At 48.3% G+C, this 16,531-nt stretch overlaps 1 protein-coding gene across 3 annotated transcripts in view; it reads right to left on the bottom strand.

The window, feature by feature from the left end:
• Positions 1 to 16,531, bottom strand: part of ripor1 (RHO family interacting cell polarization regulator 1) — a 92,226-nt gene that overhangs the window by 52,441 nt on the left and 23,254 nt on the right. The window contains exon 1 of one of the 3 annotated variants that reach the window (XM_064335402.1): positions 10,048 to 10,623. The exons of the other annotated variants lie outside the window; for them this stretch is intronic. The gene's annotated coding sequence lies outside the window, so the exon portion shown is untranslated. Of the gene's footprint in view, positions 1 to 10,047; positions 10,624 to 16,531 lie in introns of those variants that run through there. 3 annotated transcript variants of the gene reach the window in all.

Genomic DNA, 16,531 nt, shown 5'->3' with positions numbered 1-16,531 from the left:
GCGCGTTTGTGCCTGCGCGTTTGTGCCTGCTCTTACGCAAGTGGCGTCTGTCTGTCAACATGACCGTCGGAGTCAGAGCGGAGTGTCGCTCGACTGTAAACCTGTCTGCTAGTTTCACTACAATGCCTGAGTGTTACATATACACACACGCAAAGCAAACATCAGCGTATTCCCCTGGAGAGGCCAAAATATACTACTGTCTGGCGTTCACTCGAGCCAGTCATTCACTCATTCATTTATTTATTCTGCCTTTCAAACCACAAAGCTAATTCCTGAAAAGGCAAATAAAACAATCAACTCAATTATTTACAGCTGTGCTGTACAGTATGGGCACTGGGTCTGTGGATGTTAATCTGCGATCATGCAGGTGAAGCAGGAGCTGAAATATCGATCTCTTAGTATCAGACGCCCCCCATTTCTACACTTTCCCTGCAATATGCTACTGCTGTGGGTCCGCCCCCGGTACTCACTGCCCCTCCCCTTTCCTGCCCCATCAAGATCTTCTCCCAAAAGGGTTTCAAACAAAAACACAGGGAACCTGACACATACGCGCACACGCCACACACGCATACATGCACGCACGCAAACACACCCTCATACACACACGCACTCACACATGCATGCACACACAAACACGCAAAAAAACATGCGCGTGCACATATATTTACTCACACAAAACTGTACTAAAATAAAACAGGTACACTGACATAGATGCATGTATGCACAGACATGAAATGCAGACACACTCCTGCTTCCATTCCCCAATAGTCTCAGCTCAGGTGACTCAGTGGCACGTTGCACAATCTCATATATTCCAGGCGGGAGGCTTGTAAACTCCTGAAGCGTGTGTTAAAACGCAGCCTGTGGAGGGCTGCGATATACAAACCGTCTCAAATATCTGCTCTCCAATGACCCTCCACAATGGGGGTTAACCCCAAGAGCAGCCTCCGACGTGAGATTAACGCACTACAGCCCATAATACAGACACACATCGACACAGCGCTGAGACCGCATCGCTTCTCTGCCCACTGAGTGGCCCTCAGGTTTCCCAGGCGACCCGTCATTACACCAGGGTGCCAATTACCAGCCGGACTAACGAGGGTGCGGGCGCCCGCACTCAGCAGCTCTCAGCCCAGTGTGTGAAAGGGTCCTCGCTGTTAGCCAATGGCACCTTAAACTGTTTTAATTACACAAAAAAACCGAAAAGGCAAACGCAAAAAAACACACGAGCCACTGACAGGCAACTCCATCAAACTCTGTCACACTTACAAAAAAAATTTGAAAAGAGAAAAAACCTGTTCTATACCAGTAATCTTGAGCACGCAGCCAATCGGGGGCTATGAATGAAATCTCCAGGCTAATTTATCCTTAAAGCCACCAGCAGGCTGTCAGTCTGAGTCAACGGAATGTACAGTGAGAGATTCACGGCATGATGAATGGTTTTGCACCTGCGGTAAAACATTAAAGATCGATATCTGGTTTTTCCCAAGTGACTTTGCAAAAAAAAAAAGCGTTTGAACTCTTCAGACGCTATGCGCTCGGAGCCCGAGGGCACTCTGGACCAATCAGAGCTGACCCAAAAGGGTCAGTGACCAATGACCAAAGTCAGCTGCTCTTACTCCACATTTAGAGCAGGCCTGCCTTCTCGTTTCTGGCTCCGTGTCACAGCAGAGCTGGAGCTAGGCTACCAGCAGTGGCATTTACGCCCAAGGCAGGCAGCCAGTTGGATTACTCTGCAAATCACGACACCTCCAAACAGCCGAAGAAATGCTGTTTCTTCGGCTGTTTGGGGGTGTCGTGCTCCCCCCCCCCTCCCCCCAGCACCCCAGTATCAAGCGGGAGTGTGGAGACCGACGATGTAAACATGTTTAGCTCCATGTCCCGGGGTGTTGGGTGGAGGTGAGAGAGGGGTGGGGGTGGGGGTGGGGGGTGGTCGTTAATGTGCTGTTAAAAAAGCCATAAGGACCGACAGACATACCGCTGTCACTGCCTTTTCAATGTAGGTCAGGGGGAAAGAAAAAAACAAAACAAAACAAAACAAAAAAAAACACTTTCTCACTCAAGTGAAATTTTTCCATGCGACAAAGTGCTCGCAGGCGCCCCCTACCTCAAAGTCTGGAGTTCACCTCGCAAAAAAAAACCCAAGCACAGTTTAATAGCTGAGTGCTTGTATAAGTCTGCGCGAGAGGGAATTAGCACACATCACCTGTTGTGCTATTCATTACCGGGGCTTCCATTACACAGAGCCGCGCTGCGCTGAAGAGCCACAGCCGACGTAAGCAGATTAGCCAACCGGGGCCGTCTGTTGCAGCGACCCTGCCAAAGCGTCCACGCCCGCGTCCGCGGCCTGCCGGCCGGCCAAGCACATGAGCGCTGCTCCAGGACACCATAGTAACCGTGCCTGAGCGAGGGCGGGAGAGGGAGAGAGAGAGAGAGAGAGAGGGACCGCACGGAAAAGACATTTATAAGGAAGAATCAATATAAATAAAGAGACAGAGAAAAGAGAATAGTACTATTGTGATTCTTCCTTATTTGTTGTCTTGTACAAAAAAAAGATTTAATGAGAGAGAGACACTGCACAGAAAAGAAACTGAGAATGAAGAATCGGTATAAATAACGAGAGGGAAAGAGACGAAGAACGGAGAACAGAACTATTACGATTCTTCCTTATTTGTCGTCTTGTACGAAACAGTTTTAAAGAGAGAGAGAGAGCGAGACTGCATAAAACAGAAATTGAGAATTAAGAATCAGCATGAATAAAGAGACAGGGTAAGAGAGGAAGAGCGGAGAATAGTGCTCTTCCTTATTTGTCGTCTTGTGCTGAGCGGTTTAACAGCCGTCGGTTTTTATGCGCGCAGCTGTTTACTGTTGGTTTTTTTCCCCGGCCTCATCTTCGACAGAACTGCATCAAGTTACTGAGCGGGGAGAAGGAGAGAGAGGGAGGGAGAAGGAGAGGGAGGAGAGAGAGAGGGAGGGGTAGAAGGGGGGGGGGGGGAGGGCACACAGGGAGGAGGAGAGATGGTGGGTGGGTGGGTGGTCGCCAGAAAACAGATGTATGTCACAAGTGCCTGCAGGTGACAACCCTGTCACCCAACAGGTCTCCACAACCCTCCAGGACATTCTGTTCATGCTGCAAGCGCCTAGAAAACAAAAAAAAACACAGAGAACAGGTGCGCTCCTCGACGAGCAGCCCCGGTCCCGAAACCGCGTACGCTCCAACGCGGCAGCGCTCGCCCGTGCCCGTGGAACACGTCGAGACCGTGACCTGGCAGCAGCGCCCAGCGACCGGATTAGTGGTGGCAGCGGCGCTAAACCGACATCGCGCGCCTACCGCGCGGCTCGCAGCGCTCGAGCGCGGCCTGCCTTCGCTCGCCCCGCAGTCTCTCTGTGAGCGAGGCCTGAGGCCTGCGGCCAGGCGCCGGGGCTGGGGTGGGGGGGGGGCGAGCGCGCTGCTGCGTGGGTGTTTCGCCGGCGGCTCGTGGTTTGTGCGCGTCACGTTTTTGTCTGCTTTCGTTTGCGCTCTCTATGGTCCGTGACCACGTCCGTGTTCTTCTCTTTCTGGTCTTTATGCGCGAGTCTTTTCCGCCTCTGAGTCTGTACTTGTTTGAATGCGCCTTTTGTGTGTGTAAATTTGTTTATGTGCGATTCGTTTGTTTGTATATCTGTGAGTGTGTACTTGTGATTGTGTACTTGTTTTGTACAGTTTGTGCACCTGCGAGTGTGTACTTGTATAGTTTGTGTATCTGTGAGTGTGTACTTGTATAATTTATGTATCTGTGAGTGTGTACTTGTATAGTTTGTGTATCTGTGAGTGTGTACTTTACTTTTATAGTTTGTGCACCTGTGAGTGTGTACTTGTGATTGGTATTGTGTATCTGCACTGCGAGTGTGTACTTGTATAGTTTGTGTATCTGTGAGTGTGTACTTGTATAGTTTATGTATCTGTGAGTGTGTACTTGTATAGTTTATGTATCTGTGAGTGTGTACTTGTATAGTTTGTGTATCTGAGAGTGTGTACTTGTATATTTTGTGCACCTGTGAGTGTGTACTTTACTTGTATAGTTTGTGTATCTGTGAGCATGCACTTTACTTGTATAGTTTGTGCATCTGTGAGTGTGTACTTCTGTGGTTTTTGTCTGTGTCGGAGCTGGGCCCAGGGAGAGAGTGAGTCAGACGGTGCAGCTGCGTTCCAGGCCCCTCCTCGGTAATGACACACCGCAGGAGCGACGCAGAGTAACGGTACACTGCAATAACACAGTAATGACACACTGCAGGAGCGACGCAGAGTAACGGTACACTGCAATAACACACAGTAATGACACACTGCAGGAGCGACGCAGAGTAACGGTACACTGCAATAACACACAGTAATGACACACCGCAGGAGCGACGCAGAGTAACGGTACACTGCAATAACACACAGTAATGACACACCGCAGGAGCGATGCAGAGTAACGGTACACTGCAATAACACACAGTAATGACGCGACGCAGAGTAACGGTACACTGCAATAACACACAGTAATGACACACCGCAGGAGCGACGCAGAGTAACGGTACACTGCAATAACACACAGTAATGACACACTGCAGGAGCTATGCAGAGTAACGGTACACTGCAATAACACACAGTAATGACACACGCAGGAGAGACGCAGAGTAACGGTACACTGCAATAACACACAGTAAGACACACTGCAGGAGCGCGCAGAGTAACGGTACACTGCAATAACACACAGTAATGACACACGCAGGAGCGACGCAGAGTAACGGTACACTGCAATAACACACAGTAATGACACACTGCAGGAGCGCGCAGAGTAACGGTCACTGCAATAACACACAGTAATGACACACTGCAGGAGCGACGCAGAGTAACGGTACACTGCAATAACACACAGTAATGACACACCGCAGGAGCGACGCAGAGTAACGGTACACTGCAATAACACACAGTAATGACACACTGCAGGAGCGACGCAGAGTAACGGTACACTGCAATAACACACAGTAATGACACACTGCAGGAGCGACGCAGAGTAACGGTACACTGCAATAACACACAGTAATGACACACTGCAGGAGCGACGCAGAGTAACGGTACACTGCAATAACACACAGTAATGACACACGCAGGAGCGACGCAGAGTAACGGTACACTGCAATAACACACAGTAATGACACACTGCAGGAGCGACGCAGAGTAACGGTACACTGCAATAACACACAGTAATGACACACCGCAGGAGCAACGCAGAGTAACGGTACACTGCAATAACACACAGTAATGACACAGTGCAGGAGCGAGGCAGAGTAACGGTACACTGCAATAACACACAGTAATGACACACTGCAGGAGCGACGCAGAGTAACGGTACACTGCAATAACACACAGTAATGACACACTGCAGGAGCGACGCAGAGTAACGGTACACTGCAATAACACACTGCAGCGGGACCCAGAGCGTGGTAATGACACAACACTGGTGCTCAGGCCTCTACGTCTGTCGGTCTCTCTCCATCTCTGTCCTACAGTGATGTCATCACTGCTGGCCCAAAGCTGCTCTGGGGCTCTCACTGGCCGATTTCTCAGAATAATCACCCGAGGGGGGGGGGGGGGGGAGGAGAAGTGCGGGGGGAAGTGGTTGGCGCAAGTGCACGGCCACCTGCTGGGAAAGCGGAGACCGTAGCAAACCCGCTGGACTCCGAACGAGCGAGGCGAGGACGACGCGTACGGCGACACGCCGACAGCCACAGGCAGACGTCGCGTATCCTCGCACACGGATTTAGGGGGAGCAGACAGCGTGTACTCCGATACTGATACTCGCGGTCGGAGCAGAGCTAGCGACACGGCTTTCGCTTACCGCACTGGGGGGTGGGGGGCTGGGGGTTAGCTTTCGTTTCGCTGGGCTGTCGCAGACCAAGCAGCGCAGCGCTGAAGTTCCAGCGGCTTCCTGTCTGAACAGGCCTGGAAACCGTGGCAGCCGCTCGGGCGCTCACATGACAGCCGGCCGCGCCATTGGCCGCCCGCCGTTCCAAAATAGAACTGGGGGGAGAGGGGGGCGGGGCTTCTGTCTTTGCTGTGGCTTTCTGAGACGTTCTGGAACTCCGTGCCCAAAACTCTGAGGTTCTCCTGACGGAGCACGACTCGGTCACAACAGGAAGAGGAGAGTGGAGGTCGGACACAATGGCTGCCGGTGACAGAGCCTGTCAGGGCGCCAGGAACAACACTCATCAACAAACACTCATTACCCACTTAATTACACTGCAGAGGAGGAACAAGAGTGTGTGTGTATGTGCGTGTGAAAGTGTGTGTGTGTGTGTGTTTAATTAGCTGAGACTCCAGCAGGAGGTGGGAACACACAGGAACAGATCCACCCCCGGGATGTCATTAACTTCAGGGCACACGTGGCCGAGAGCACACTGCATGCTGGGAATAAAAAAAAAGGGCAAACTGTAATATGGGAGAGCGGGATGTGTGTGTTAGGACGAGATGTCGGTCTAAGGACACATGCCCCTATGTAAAAATCACAGTTTTTCATGCACGCTGTTTTTTTTCCACTGGGACAGGCACCATCGACTGCCAAATAATAACTGTTTTTTTATCCTCTAATGTTCAAGGAACACTGAATACTGCTCGGACAGTGCTGAGATTGTAATTCACGCCGTTATGTGGAACAAAGGTAAGAGGAAAAAGTAAATATCAAGCGTGAGAGAGAGAGACCCTACAATCACACTACACACACACAGAGGCCAGCAAACTTCGCGAGACTGAGATCCAGCTCACATGTGGTCAAGGTCCAGTCACACAGCAAGTTCTGCCATACCTTTGTGTTTACAGAATAAGCACAGTACACAGTATTGGGGTTTCATAAGAGGTCAAAGTGGCCCCTTTAAGAAACAGGCAAGTGCTTTTCATTCTGTGCTTGTGTATGTGTGTGTACAACCGCACGCGCACACACACAGAATTTTCATTTTACCCTATGGGATCTGACCCCATGACCCTCTGGTTTGAGTGCACAAACTGGCCTGGAATGGCCCCACGGGGCCTGGACACCACCGCGTGACCTACCCCCCGCAGCCCAGAAACACGTTCTCAGCAACACTCCCACTGTCCATGCAAGCACACGAGAACACACACGGCAATGGAAAAATCGCATCACACTCCCACACACTCAGTAACAACACATCAGATTCATGCACAAGCTTTTGTACACTGCCAGACAAAAGGACACTCACACAAACAGCCCCTTTTGTAGACACACACACAGACACAAACATGTGCTTGCATACAGATGCACACATACACAAACATACACAATTGTCCACTTCTGCAATTTTCAACACCATCAGAACATCTGGAAAGCCACAGCTGTCGTTGGCAGTAATAAAAACGATTTAGGGCCTTTGTCTCCATAACACCGTCACCTCCCCTTTCCTTAATCACCCCAGTGCCAGGATGCCCCATGCAGGCACTGCATCAACCGCCCCTCCCTGCACCTCCCCGCCTCCCAATCACACCCCAGGATTCACACAGCTGGGGTCCAGATCACATGACCCATGCATTGGGCTGGAGCACATACTACAGTAATAACCCGTTAAAGAGCGAGATCACAAATGTGAGATGAGAACATTCCTAACTGAACATTCTAATGCTGATGTAACAACCACTCCTGGAAACTAAATGTAATAGGAGTTCTAGAACACTGACTTCCATTCCAAACATTCCAAAAAAAACCTACCCTTCAAAGGGTTCACAGGGTGCACGCGCAGGGAGTAGAACACAGACGGCACCAAAAGCCTACAACACCCAGGAGTAGACCTGGGTAACGACCACATAAACCCAACCAAACCCGCCAAACTACCACCTAACCCAAACAAAGCCAGCCCAGCAACCACGCAACCCTAACCAAGCCAGCCCCTAACAACCATATCAAAACCACGCCTGACACTCAGGAAACCCGGCAAAGATAGTGGACCGCAACAGAGAAGCCCATGAGCGGTAAACGTATGCCCAAAAGACGAAATGGGACACGACACGCCCCCTCTTTCAAACCCCGCCCCTGAATGTGTGCGTCGCGCCTGTGTGTGTCCCTTCACCCCTCCAGCCCATATCCCTTTCATCATAATTGTTTTTGTTGATCGAATCATTAGCTAAATTAGGCCCCTCGGCTGCCGGGCAGCGCACAAAGGCCGCGATTGTGCGGCCCGGATTATACCCCCGCAAGGCCCCGCCGTCCCCAGCGCTATTCCCACACTCCGGCCCGGGAGCGCCGTCCGCCGGGGAGAGAGGGCAGGGCGTCGCCGTGGGACCGGCCGAGGGAGGGCAGGTCCACGGGCGCAGGAAGCTTTGAATTTCGTGGTTTCCCCTGCCCTCAGCACACCACCACCCCCCTTCCCGGTGATGGCCACTTCTTTCCTCAGGTCTATTAGCTTCCACCGCCGCAGGCCAGATAGTCATTTAACAGCTGCAGTCCGAGAGAAAAGTAAAAACCAATTCACTTCTTCTGACGCTGATTCTTCCAGCACTCGACTGTGTCCTTCAGACGCTGAGGGTTTAAAAGGGTGAACTCATCCTATTTTAATGAACTCACAATGCCTCCTCCATTTCACCAGGGAAACTCGCTGCACATCTTGCTTTCTCACACTGCAAGCCACTTCCTACCGTGCAGATTACAACGCTTACTTAAGTACTCTTTTTAAACCTGCTGAATTATTGACCAGACACTGCCCAGTGAATTTAAACTCCCAAAACGTCTTTGCTTATGTTTCTCAGCAGATGTATCAACCAGTTATTTAACTTATTTACACCTTTTTCATTGTCGTTTGTTTGTATACTGTAACACTGCGTGGAGTTTTAATAATAAGACCGCTGCTCCAACTAAAAATAAAAACACTGTGGACAAGAGCATGACGAATGTGAAATGAACTGATAAATACGGTGTCCTAGTCGAGTAGGTAATCAGTGAGTCAACCACCCACTAGAATGTTGGAAATACAATATTTCCTTTGATGTAGCCAACACCTTGACTAATGACTATAATGGAATCTTCTCTCCATATCCATGGAATGTTTATGACAGTGTAGAACGCTGTGAAGGGCTATAGAATGTTCGTGTTATTGTCGAGATAATGTGTCCCCGTTCGTCATAAAAAAATGATAACTATCCACAATCTGACGCCAAAGGAAACTAAAAAGAAATTTGAATTACGACATACATAGTTTGAAGGGCACGGCAACATTCCCTTGCACTGGCGTTTTAAAAAAAAGTCAACACAGGGATTAGAATGTGGGATAAACTGTAGCCGGCCAACAAGGATATTCGCAGTAGCCAATGGAAAGAAGAAGAATCATAATTTATCCCAAAGAGCATAAACTATAAATGCCAATATTCTTTTTAAATGATCGCACGTTTTTGGAGTGAACAAAATATTTTCCCTTACATTTTGGGGGAATTATTCGACTTTCAGATTAAGATGAATGCGCAAACAAAATCCCTGCGTCTCTGTATTAAAAATAAAATGGAGCCCTGTCGATTCTGTACAGCGGCTTGTGTTTTTAATACCAGCCGCTATAGACTTCTATCATCTTCATTACATATTCAAACCAAGCCTAGCTAAGAGACAAGACCCCCTTTGTCATCATAAGCTTGACGTTCGACGCGCTAAACCACAACCACACTCTCCGTCCGCCTTTCCCAGATTCGGGAAGGGAACGGACCGCTTCGCTATCCCGGGTCTGTCAAAGCGGTTTCTCCGACCGAAGCCAATCCGGCGTTTCTGATGCAAATTCCAACTCCGGACGGAACGATAGCCTAGCATGGGTGCACATGTAAACTCATTTGACTCGTATAGTTTTAAACGTTAATCACGCCCCGTCGTTTGCTTAGTGCCCGGGGCCTTTTTATCACGGGTACCTTAGCCTATATTTAGTCTGGAGAATAAAACCGACATAGCCATGCTCTTCACCGTAGGCAGAGGACATAAAACGTGCTCGAGACAAAAGCTAAATTGTAAAAAATAAACGTGCGTTTGTAGTGCTACATACATGTCTGCCGCTTGGTTAGGTATCCAGTTCCAAAGTCAGGTCCTCGAATTCGCCGTACAGTCGTCAATTTCAAAGTAATAGAAAAGAGGCGAAAGTCTTCACAGCAACAGAATATCCACAGTCACTCTGGGCGATATCCTCCTCTCGATGTCTTCCAGCTTCCCCGAGTGTCACTTTCCCCAGTGCTATCAGCGGACCCGAAGGCTGGGACCTGCCTTTCTCTCAGGAGGGGTGTGGGCAGAACGATAAAACTGCGATCACCACATCCATCCGTGTTGTCTTGCGTACTGCTTCTTTGAAAAAGGGAGCAAGACAACTTGCAACGCAAATAATCAAAATTCTCAACTGAGAAACGCTTCGAAGAAAAGATTTGTTTTGCAGCGCAAACCACGCGCTGGTGGCTGACTGCTTGCTTCTGCCTCGTGCTGCACTGTAGTCAGTGCTCCTGTTGATCGTGAGAGGCAGTGCGTGTGTGTGTCTGCGAGCACACACACTCTCCGAGTTGCAGCAGCCGCTCTAAAGCCGACAGAGCTTAGAAACGGCTATGGCAGCAGTGTAGAGCTGCGAAGAGAGAAGGGGGATGGGAGGGGTAAAGGGACCCGGATTTTCGCCTCACCTCTCTCGAGTCTTGTAGGACGGAGCAAAGTGATTTTTTTCTCTCTCTCCCTCTCGCACTCCTTCTCTGTATAAAGTCATCCCCAAATGCTCGGTTTAAAGTTGTAACTCAGTCAGGTTTAAACAACAGCAACGGCAAAGTTAGAATGTACGTATATAAAATAACATTAGTGTTATAAGTAAACGACTCTTTACAAAGTTTAAACTCTGAAATATTGGACAGATCCCAGGGGCTAAGCTGTATAGTAGCCTAAGTCTTAAAATAGGCATCCCCACTCTAGACAAAAATAGCTTCTGTACTTGGATATTCCTAAAACGTGATGGGCTATTTCTGCACATGTGCCCATATTATAGCCTGGAACAATAATGACACTCAGGGTGAAGCCAGCTAAAATAGGAAACATTTTGGCACATATTTAGACATTTGAAAACTACAGCCTGTTACTGAGTGATAATGTCTTTGATCCAACTAATAAATCGTCTGTTTTAAAAATATAATTGATGTGAAATAAATCCTGGCCGTTGTATGCAGATTCCAGGTTGATAATCATAAAGCTAGACGCACATAGTGCATAATGCATTCCATTTAAATCATAAAGAATGTTATGGGTGCTCGCATATCAGATGGAATAATCCAGTACTAGACCTGCTCCCAAGTACTGAATTTGTCACAAATGCCAATTCCAAAGCAATATCCTATTTTGCAATATTCCAAATTATATTAATAATTATATAGAGGATGAATCTGAGCATGAGTACAATGAGCAGGAATGATAATTAGAAGAGAGGCATTGCAATCTCTCTCCCCCTCTCTCTCTCACGCTCTCCTCATACTGAACTTGCACGTGACATGAGAGATGGAGGGAAAGCAAAGCAGCAATGCCACCAGGGACGGGAAAAATACATCATCAGAAGCAAACAAATGTAACGACGAATGACCGAATAATAAGACATTGTGTTGCACATAAGGGGTACTTGAAGATTTGATAGATTTTCTCCTCACAGGCAGAATCCCATGAGGGCTACTGTGTGTTTGGGGGGCTTGCCACGGGATCCGATGGCAGGGCGGCTCCTGAGCGCTTCAGTCGCCCCTGGAAGGGTGGACCGCCAGACCAAGCCCTGTGATTGCCGATCAGCCCGTCTCGCCCGTGATGTTCCATTCACTCAGACCGCTGTCTGAGACGAGCCGCGCGCGGCCATCTTCTACCGAAAACTGAAAACCACGAGACCGAAACCCGGATACGCGCACTTGAAAGTGACCCTTTCATAATGCACTTCTCCCGGGGAGTTTCACACACTTCTCAGATATGATGTTAGTGTTGTTGTTTTTTTGTTTTGTTTTTTCTTTGTTTGTTTGTTTGTTTTTTAAGCAGAATAATATGTAATATTTTATAACATCTATATCTCCTGAAAATAAGTTGTGAGGCTGTCCATGACAAATTAACTTTGTTTACAATGTTCTTCATGAGTTCCACTGAAGAATGGAGGGGTGTGGCTCATGACCATTACCAAAAAGAAAATGCCAGTCCTATAACTACACATCTCTTCTGACTATTTTTGTTTCACTCTACATGTGAAGTTTCCAGCTGGACAGCCTGCAGACTCTGTGTCCAGAGCCGCTTTGGTCTTTCTGGAGCTGGCCAAGGAACTGCTGTCCTTCAAAGGAAGAGAGCTACCCACCAACTACCATTTTGGATCTTGTGAAAACAAACAAACAGAAAAAAGGAACAGGATTTTTTTGACAGGTCTAAAATGCCCATTTGCATTTTTCTTTATGTGTGAGTGCTGGGGTCATTTCCTTTGTCAGTTGAGAAAATGAATTGACATGCAGGTAATTTCATTGAAACATGCCCACAATGTTCAACCAGGATGTTTCAATTAACAAATTGAATTGCAATTCATTTCATGTATTGATTGAACTGGAAGGGAACTGACCTAGAATCCCAACAGTCACACGCTAAATGTGACTGGAATAACAAGAACATAAATCAGCCACATCGCTTACGTTGAATTGGGGCAAACATCTTACGTACAGCACCAGTAAGTAAGAAGTCTGCAGGCTGAACTCCAAGGCAGGACTGTGATTGTGAACTTCAGCAAGGTAACCAACACTAACCGCCCCAGCAAATATGTACACATTTCCCCTTTGTCTCTTATCTTCTCCTGTTCAGTGATTCACACTTTGCGCCATTTCTCTGCCTATCACAGTGCAGGCAACTGTTAGCATGAAACTGCTGGGTTCCAACAGGGTGTATAAAATCAAACTGTTCCTTATTATCACTACTGGTAAACCAGAGCATGCAGTGCACATATGGATCACTCTGTGTACAAGCAGCTCTCTCATTTTGTTTACTAAATACATTTTTTTTTTTTTTAAACATAATTTATTTATATATTTTCTTGGAGAGCAGATATTCTCTCACACCCTGACACATATTTAAATATATCACACAGATTCGGAGCCACAGCAGATTTAATTAAAGGCTGACATGACCACGCTGTAATTAGCACGTCGAGCTAAAGACAGGGAGAGAACGACAGAGGAATAGACGGGAGAGAGCCAGCGCAACATGCCCTGTCCTGCTGACGGAACCGGGAGGGGGGCGTGCGATGCGCCAGATTAGCCATCGCCGTTGCGACGTTAGTCATTTCCTTATCCCGACCGGCGCCCTTCTTCGCCCGCGCTGACCCTCAAACTTTCACCCTTCCGTGTCGTCAGGGGCTGTCGAAACATTTCAGCTGGGATTTTTGCAAGATCTCCTGAGGGTCTTATCCTGTGTGTCTGCACAGTTCTGGTTGTCTGCACAACACACAGCACATAAAATCTCAGGTCCTCGCACAGAACTACCCTTTGTGCACCACCATTATCAACGCAGGCCTCTGTGCGTCATCTTGAAGACAGGAGGAGGAGACTACAACATGCCACTCAAATCTCTGCCTTTTGGTGATCTCCCTCAGTCTATTTTTTATTTTTTTACTGTTTACCAGTCTGCACAAGAGCGTTTTTCTCCCTGGAGGGGTGAAGTGGAATAAAATCTATTCGTACAACAAAATGTCTGTCAGATTTGATGTGAGATGTAAAAAACTGGAGTTGATGAGCAATTCAATTTTGCGATGAATGAGAGGAAACCACCCAGCTGCTAGCTTCTCACCTGTGATTGGTCAGGTGCCCTGCACACTCAAATCAACCTGAGTGATGCTGTGGACAAGAGTCATTGACAAGGGGTCAACACACCTCTCACACCCTCGCTTGTGCCACCAAATAAATAATAATGCTCACATCCGCTCTCCCTCCCCAAGCCTGTAATACCAGACTAGTCTCTCTTTGTTGGGGAAATGGGGGGGGGGCGCGTTTGGGCGGTTGGGGTTCAGGTGGTGATGGGTGGTGTCCTGCTACTGTAATTTCAACCCCCCATGTGACCATTTTGCAAAACACACATGGCAGCCTCAGCCCCCTCCCAACTAAAGCACTAACATAACTCACATAGCCGCACGTATCAGCTTATTGATTGTGAATGTGATATTTTGGGTTGCCCCTGGCAACAGCCTTTTCCTCTTCAGCCTTCGATTACTAAGGCGCTAGGGGCAGAGTGCGGTGTGGGCGGTTTAGCCGAAGGGAGGGGGTTGAAGTGGGTGGAACATAAAAGAAATGCAGAACCAACCCCCCCCCCCACCTCCCCCAGTGTCTGTCTCAATGTCTATCACAAGGGCAGTCCTGCCTTAGGGCAGTCTGTGTTTTTGAAACCCTGTACGCCAATCTCAACAACCCCCCCCCCCCTTCCCAGCCTGTCATTTGGAAGGGAGGTATTAAGATGTCTGATCATATAGGAGTGCTGGCAGCATTGGTGAATGGGGTAGAAAACCCTCCAACCATAGTGCAATACTCTGTGTTTGTACTTATGTTATTGCTGTTATTGAGTGTACTGTGTTATGTGCATTTGTGCATGTGATTGCTAGGTTTCTTGGTGGAAAAATAAAGGACACATTTCAAGCTGAGGCTATTTGAATTTAAATGCAAATATAAATATCTTTTTCATGCCTTTTTTTGTAATTGGTTTGTCGGTTGCGGAAGCCCCACGAGGCCCACACTTCCTGTTGGGGTGAGTGTGAACCCTCTCTCCGCAGCTGCAAGACAGGAAGATGTGGTCTATCTGGATGGGGCAGCCTGCATAGGATAACCTGCTTTCCAATACGGCAGCAGCATCAATGAACTGCCCCGTGCACTAAATCTCAACATGTAATCGATACACAGAGCAAGCCCTCCAGCAAACACAACATCCTCGCAACATTTCTCCAGCACAGCTGAAACCCTGAGAGAATGCAATATGTTAATGGAAGGGGTGGGGGTAGTTTATATTTAAATTTGATCGGTGCTGGAAAGTTTCAGTTCATTTCCTCGATCAGCTGAACTGAAATGGAATTGATTTCCAACCTTGGTCAACAATTAACTGATTTCATCTGATTCTGAGCACCTGCACGATTTCCTGCTGGAGTAATAAACAGACAAAAAAAAAACTCTTCTTCCCAGGATAAGTTGCGTTAAGGAGACAGTGTTAAAGCGCCAGCCTGCTGCCTGCTTTAGGAAGAAAGTAGTTGGTGTGGGTTTCTGGTTTGTAGCCATGAGTGGCATTACTGCTTCCAGCCATTCTCTCTATGGCAGAATAGGGTGAGGAGCACAGAGGCTTTGGAAAGCGGCGGGGAGCATTGGACCTGGGTGTATGGGGTGGCAATTGTCCATCCAGAAAACATAGAAATCCCCCCTAACCCTCCCCCGTCCCATCCTATTCCAACGTCTCTGAATCACTCCCTCCCGCGTGGGGTGCTGCCCCCTCCACAGTCACCAGCGGCGGTGTGTGACGGGCAACAAAAGCCTCGCCAGCTCCCAAAAAAAAGGGATGAATGACTCCTTCTCATGGACCCGTCAGCGAGTTGCCCTGGCAACCCTGCTGAGGAGACCCTGAGTTACTTGGGGGGGGGGGGGTGATGTCATGCGATGCCACAGGAGAGTGGGGAGGTCTGATTGGCCGCTTGCCCATGCCAAGTGCGGTAGGCATTGACTGGAGAGCATGGTCAATAGTGCTGGCCCATTCTTCACAACACCTCACCCCCCCCCACCCCCCAGCCCCACTGCTGGTCCTTCAATACTACTGAGCCATTATCCAGTCATTTGAATTCAGCAGCCATACCAATTCAACACACAGTTGTCCGACCCCAACACGCCAGGACCAGTCCACTGGTACATAAATTTAACACTCTCACCACAGTGGCTCTGCAGCACTTTTATAATGACGTCACCATGGCGGTCCAGAAACACTGTGCAAATGGCACCCTGTTTAGTGATCTGAATTCAACACCACCCTGCCACTACACCCTCCCATTAGCTGCTTCAATTGCAATTACATCCTCAATGGAGCTCTCTCTCTCACTTAATGTATGCAACCCCCTCATTGTGGGAGCTGTAAAGGTCTAAATAGGGGTGGACATGATGTCACCAGTCGCCACGGTGACATGAAGGGGCTGAACAAACAAATGGTAGAGCACAAGACAGTTGCACCCTTGCTTGCATCCCACCTCAGAACATCTGAGAATTTGCCCTTCATCTTAAGGATCTGAACATTTTGTCTTGGGAGGATGCAGTACCCTTTATGGTTTAAAAAGCTTTAGTGATATATTTTTTGTCTTTTGGGGGTTATTAATTATTAATTACACACTCATTGTTGTCTCTCCCTGCACAGCTGTGTGTGTTATCCACTCGCCATGCACAGCAACATGAAACACACACACACACACATTGCAGATTGGGTCATGCAATGCACACTGGCACCCCTGGCCACAGTGCATTATGGGTAAACCTCTGTTCGGTAATATT

Source organism: Anguilla rostrata, chromosome 5, assembly GCF_018555375.3.
Source record: "Anguilla rostrata isolate EN2019 chromosome 5, ASM1855537v3, whole genome shotgun sequence".
NCBI classification, from domain to species: Eukaryota; Metazoa; Chordata; class Actinopteri; order Anguilliformes; family Anguillidae; genus Anguilla; species Anguilla rostrata.
The sequence above is the reverse complement of the archived record's forward strand: the minus strand, read 5'-3'. Positions and strand labels throughout refer to the sequence as shown.